The 6,770-nt window shown below is 35.0% G+C and overlaps 1 pseudogene; it reads left to right on the forward strand.

Moving 5' to 3' along the window:
- Nucleotides 1-6,770, forward strand: part of LOC105300075 — a 44,434-nt pseudogene that overhangs the window by 18,097 nt on the left and 19,567 nt on the right.

Below are 6,770 nucleotides of genomic sequence, written 5' to 3' on the forward strand. Positions count from 1 at the left end.
ACAAAGCAATTAAAACAATGAAATCAAATCTGACAAGACTGAAATAAAAAGGATGACTTAAACCTAAAATCCATTATATTATCAAGAGTTCACTGGACAAAATATATCATGTAATTATCTGAAAAAATTTTTAAAAAATTTAGTCAAATTCCACATTCCTCATTTTACTTTTACTTTTCCCAGGTATTGAGGTATAATTAACAACTAACATTTTTTATAAATTTAAGATATAAATTTGTGATGTTTTGATATATATATACATTGTGAAATGATTAGCACAATGAAGCTAATTAACATATCCATCATCTCACATTGTTACTTTGTATGTGTGTAGTGAGAACACAAGATCTACTTTCTTAGCAAATATCAAGTACCGTATATACAATATTCTTATCTATAGTCATCACGCTATACATTAGATCTCCAGAACTTATTCATTCTACATAACTGAAAATCTGTATGCTTTGATCAACAGCTCTCCATTTTCTCCATCTGCCGACCCTTGACAATCACCATTCTACTCTGCTTTTTTGATTCCACGTATAAGTAGGATTATGTAGTATTTGTCTTTCTGTGTCTGACTTATTTCACCTAGCATATATCCTCCAGGTTCATCCATGTTGTCACAAAAGGCAGGATTTCTTTACTTTTTATGGCTGAATAGTATACCATTACATACATACATACATACATACATACATTTTCTTTATCTATTCAATGGACACTTTATCTGTCAGTGGACACTTGAGCTGTTTTCACATCTTGGCTATTGTGAATAATGCAGCAATGAATACTGGAGTGCAGATATCTTTTTGAGATGCTGATATCGTTTCCATTGGATATACCCAAGTGAGATTGCTGGTTCATACGGTAGCTCTATTTTTAAAATTTTTTGAGGTGCTTCCATACTATATTCCATATGGATGTATTAACTTACATTCTTATCAACAGTGTGCAAGAGTTCCTTTTCCACATCTTTGCCAACATTTATTGTATATTTTTTTCTGTCTTTTCAATAATAGCAATTCCATCATGTGTAAGGTGATGTCATTGTGGTTTTTATTTGCATTTCTCTGCTAAGTAATGATGGTAAGCACCTTTTCACATACTTATTGGCTACTTGTTTGTCTTCTGTGAATAAGTGTCCATTAGGTCCTTCAACCATTAAAAAAATTAGGTTATTTTTGTTTTTCTGTTTTGTTTTTGTGTTTGTTTTGTTATTGAATTGTTTACATTCCTTACATTTTAGATATTAACTCCTTATCAAATGTTTGAAAATATTTTTTCCCATTCCATAGGTTGTCTCTTCACTATGTTGGTTGCTTCTTTTGCTATGTAGGAGCTTTCTAGTTTGATTCAATCCCAACTTGTCTATTTTTGGTTTTGTTGCCTTACTTTTGGGCTCATGTCTAAAAACATCATTGCCCAAACCAAGGTCAAGATACTCTTTCCCTATGATTTTTTTCTAGTGGCTTTACAGTTTCGTTTCTTGTATTTAAGTCTTTAATTCATTTTGAGATGATTTTTCTATGCGTGTGAGATAAGGGTCCAATTTCATTGTCTTATACATGGATATCCAGAATTACCAACACTATTTACTGAAGACAGTATCCTATCCCATTGTGTGTTCTTTGTAACTTGTTGAAGATTAGTAGAGTATAAATGTATAGATTTATTTCTGGGCTCTCTATTGTGTTCCATTTATCTATATATCTGTTTTTATGCCAGTAACATGCTGTTTTGATTACTGTAACTTTGAAATATATTTTGAAATCAGAAATGTGATGCCTCCAGCTCTGTTTTTCTTGCTCAATATTGTTCAAGGTCTCTTGTGGTTCCATATGATAAATTAAATAAAAATCAAAATCTTCAGCATCATACAAAATATTATAAGGAAAGTCAAAAGAAAACGACAATTTTCTGAAAATTTTTCTGTAGATACAAGACTAATTTACTTAATATATACAAGAACCTATTAATTGAAATAATATCTAAAAAGATAGTTTACATAAAAGTATATTCATACAAAAAGTTGTTCAAATTTACATATGGTAAAAGAGATACAAATTATAGTCATAATACAATTTTTTACTTAGCAAAAAACTGAAAGTTCCACAACATACTTTAGAAAGACTGTATTGAGAAAGCCCTCTTAGATACAGTAGGTGTGAACATAAAAGCATAGAAACCCTATAAAAGTCAATTGGGAAATATCAGTTGAACTTCCAAATTCACCTACCCTTGGCTCCAGAAATTCTATCTGAGAAAATTTATTCAGAAATATATCTGCATCTATATAAAATATTTGCAAAGATATTAGAGGATTATATCAGAGGATCTTTTTTCAAAAGCCAAAAATTGTATCCACCCAAGTTGTCATCTGTGAGGATGTAGTTAAATATGGCAAGTAGAATACAGTAGAATATAATAGAATACTAATAGGCTTCAAAAAGGGTTGCAGAAACTGTTCTAGTTACTACTGCCATATAACACACCATTCCAAACTTAGTAAAACAATGATTATTTTTATTATGTTCACAGATCCTCTCAGTCAAGAATTCAGAAAGGGAACAGGAGGAGCCGCTTATTTCTCTTACACCCTTGACAGGGCCTCAACTGGGAAGGCTTGAAGCTTGGACGTTGACGCCACTGCTGGAGGCTGAAATACTGGGAAGGTCCACTCACGCGTAAGTATGGGGCTGAATGCTGGATTTTGGAAACTCGTCTGGAGCTGAAGCTGCAATCCCTACACTTGACACCTCCACATGATTGCTTAGGCTTTCTTACAGCACGGTCCCTGAGTTTCAAAGGCAGCAGCCTAAAAACAAAGCCAGGAGGAAATGGTATTGCCTTTTTTGTCCTACCCTCATCACTTAGTATCACTTTCTCTGTGGTCACAATCCCATTCAGATCTAAGGAGAGGGGACATCAAGTCATCTCCTAACATGAAGATTGTCAAAGTCACAAAGAAGAGCGGTGGGATGGGAAGCTATTGTTGCTGCCATTTTTTGAAAAGTACAATCTATCCCTCTATGCGAAAAGATTTACAGGATATAAAGTTAAGTTGAAAACAGGATATAGAAAGACATAGAAAAGCTACCTTTTAAGAAAACAAAAAGGAAAAATTAAGTGTGAGTAGAGAAGCTCAAAATATACACAGGAAACTAATAAAAACAGCTAAATTTTGTGGGGAAAATTTGAAGAGATTGTAGAGAAAATGGTAAATGAGACCAGGAGAAAGAGATATTTCACTTCTTTTGTTTCCTCAAATTTGAGAATGTTGACCATTTGAAAAATATTTAAAATAATAACTGATAAACACACTGACAAACACATATTTACCTTTACATGCAGACAATTCTTCCACTAGAAGAATTATGTGGATTTATGATCTTTTTAAGTTTAAAAATGTATCTATATATGTAAGCTCGCTCTAGCAACTGTCAGCAAAGAGTATATTTTCTTGGTCCAAAGAAAAATCACCTTAAATATTCTATATGCTTAGAAATAGAAAATTGACTTTTCTGCATTCATACCTTGTATGAAGGTCAGTGATATTTACCTGCAATATAAGTATTAGAATAAATTCTTTTCATTATATTTCATTACTCATAGTGAAGGTTAAAGTGTCCTAATAAGCAATATTTAGTCAGCCTTACCCTGAGCCTGGCTATTTGCTAATCATTTCAAATGCAACATATAATTCAAACTTCACAATAACATTATAAGGAAGGAACAACTATTTTGCCAATTTTACAGAAAAGTTTATAAATTCCAGTATCTGTGAAGGTCTGGTTGGCACCAAAACTTAATATCTAAAGACTCTTTTGTGACCTCACATTCTAACACCTGGAGTTAACACTCATCTGGTAAACCCTTTAACAAACCATGAAGTCATTTAGTTGTAGGTAGCTCTAAATCATACTTAAACCAACCTCTTCAATTATAGAAAAGGAAATCAAGGTCAGAGAAACAAATCATTGTGCAAACCCCACATAGCTCCTCCTAGTAGAATCTAGGTCTCCTGACTCCTAGAGCAGTGTCCTACAGAAATGGAAGGATTCATTTGTCACCTATAACCCTGCCACAACTGCCTGTGACAGGCTGTGTTCAAATCTAATCATTTTGAGGTACACTCGCAATAGAGCTCAACAGCTGAGTGGGAGACTGATCAGCATCACAAAAGGGAGAAAAAAGGCCCATTTTCTCTTGCCTATAAAAAGAGTTCTAATTATGCTAAAGCCTTTATCAAATATTATTTATAGATGATATAGGACGCTGCCAACAAACAGCCATGGAATTTGTATGGTCCCTAACCCAGGAATTCCTTTCAGTTACACAGATGAAGACTATGCCCAGGGGAGGGCACTGCCAGTGCTCCTACTGTCCCGCTGTCCGTGGACTTCAAGTAGGACATCACCAGGAGCCATTTCGACTTATGAGGCTAACTCAGAATGGGCCCATTGCTCAATTGATCCTTTGTGTGAAATGAAGAATATGCCCCAGCAAGAGCATATTAAATATCAATATTAAATATCCCTCCATACACAGAGCGGCGACTTACTGAGAGCCTTCTCTTCACCTAGGGAGGCAGAGATAAATGAGGCCCAGTCACTGACAGCTGTTAACCACCAGCCCCTGTGGATCGACTCACTCACCTCAGCAATGCCAATGTCCAATGTTAGCTACTTTATAATCTCTTGATTCTTCAAAAAAAAGTTGGGTTTTCAAATTTTTTATTTTAATCTCCAATTGTGAGCCTAATAGTCTATATACATTTTTGTTTCGATACACAAATCATTGCTGTTGCTGAGCAGGTAAAGGACAGATTTCCAAAACTTAGCTTCATGTTAAAACACTTGGTTAGAGGAACTAGTGTTCCACCGACAGCCAAAGCCAAGTTTAAGGTTGTAGTAGAAGGCATAAAAAAAAGTACAAGAGGAGTCAATGGGAACTGGAAGGTACTTTAGTGGAAATTAACTTCTGTTAGGACAATTCATGGTGCTTAAATTATTCATGTCTCCCTTGTTTTATTGCCCCACGTCAGTTTCGCCAAACCAAGTCCTTTTCAAGGATGCTGCCTTAAAAGAGCTGTGCCCAACGTGCCACTTTCCAGAGTTAAGGATCAATGCCTGGCCAAGCTGTGCAAGTAATAAAAGAGCCTGATAGTCTACATATGCTAATAAAACATCGCTTAGTAGTCCTAGTTTCCAAGACCTTACAACATCACCATGTTTTTGATTCTGTTTCCAATGGATGACATAAGGCTCAAACACAAGAGGAAAGTAGCCAGGGCTGCCCCACTGGGGCATTAGAAGCAGGCCTCTCCGTGAGCTTGTGTAACTCACAGAGTTTCTCTTGAATGTCTTTTTCTTACAATAAGCTTCATACATTTTTTTAGTATACATTATTCTGATATTACACTGAATGACATTACATATATATATGTGTGTGTGTGTGTAGTGTATATATATATATATATATATTGCTTCTGCCATGACATAACATTCTCATATACTCAAAGATGCAGCAATATGTCATAAAAAGATTACAATACTATGAAGAAGGAAATCTGAGTACTAAATACAGCATTCTAACTTCACAGCTGATTTTGTATAAGCAATAAACTCTCTGGATAATACTTTTCAAATCTACAAAACCCATGGGGATAATTGAACTCTGTCCTAATTTTCTGTTAAATTTTTATAAAACACAAATGGGAAAATTCATGCCCTCTGAAAACAATAAATCACAGTAAATTTGTTGAGCATTGTCTAAAATAAAGATTAAAGTTGTAATAAAAGTGATTAATTAAAACAACAATCACTTTATTAGTGATGTTTCCCATTTGTACTATAGGGAGTGTATTAATTAGTCAGGGCTCTCCAGAGAAACAGAACCAACAAGGAACTGGCTCAGATGACTGGGGAGGCTGGAGACTCAATGAAGAGTTGTAGTTTAAGTCCAAAGGCAGCTTGCTGGCAGAATTCCTTCTTCTTCCAGGAAGGTCAATTGTTTCTTATTAAGACTTTAGCTGACTGGATAAAGCTCACCCACATTAAGAGAGTAATCTACTTTACTCAAAGTCTACTGATTTAAATGTTAATCTCATCTCAAAATACCTTTTCAGGAACATTCAGACCAGTGTTTGACCAAACATCTGGACACTGTGGCCTAACCAAGTTGACACATAAAATTAACCACCACAGAGAATTACTATTCAGAATTACTAGATAGAAAGGCCACTGAAGAATAATGACTTTTTCACCTCCCCAGCCCATATCTATAACACCTCATATGAATAAATGCATTTAAAAAGTAGATAAATACTAGAAATGGAACTAGGACAATATGGTTTCATAGTACCTTTCGCCTTCCTGAATTAATCTATAACTATCAAAACTAAGAGGAAACAATGAAAGGCAAAACTGTAGATATTACAAGAGATTGTCAGTCAAAGTAACCAAGATAGGCCATGGAGAACACCTGGCTTTTCTTTTCTTTGCCTGCCTTTCAAGCTTTAAGGTCACCATCTATCTCATCCAGTATTAGCCCTCTCTGCTGTCCCACTTCACTGGCTTTCAAAATTCATCCAGGTTTTTTCCTAACTTATTGAGCATCCCGTGCATTCAGCATCACATCCACAACTCAAATGAACCACACACCGTTACCTTCCAAAGATAACCTACCTCAGCTTGGAACTTCAGAGAATTACAGTCCTTAAAAAGCACGATAAAATCTCATGTGTTTTATAACACTGCATTGGCTTA

Source organism: Pteropus vampyrus, unplaced genomic scaffold (assembly GCF_000151845.1).
Source record: "Pteropus vampyrus isolate Shadow unplaced genomic scaffold, Pvam_2.0 Scaffold200, whole genome shotgun sequence".
Classification (NCBI taxonomy): Eukaryota; Metazoa; Chordata; class Mammalia; order Chiroptera; family Pteropodidae; genus Pteropus; species Pteropus vampyrus.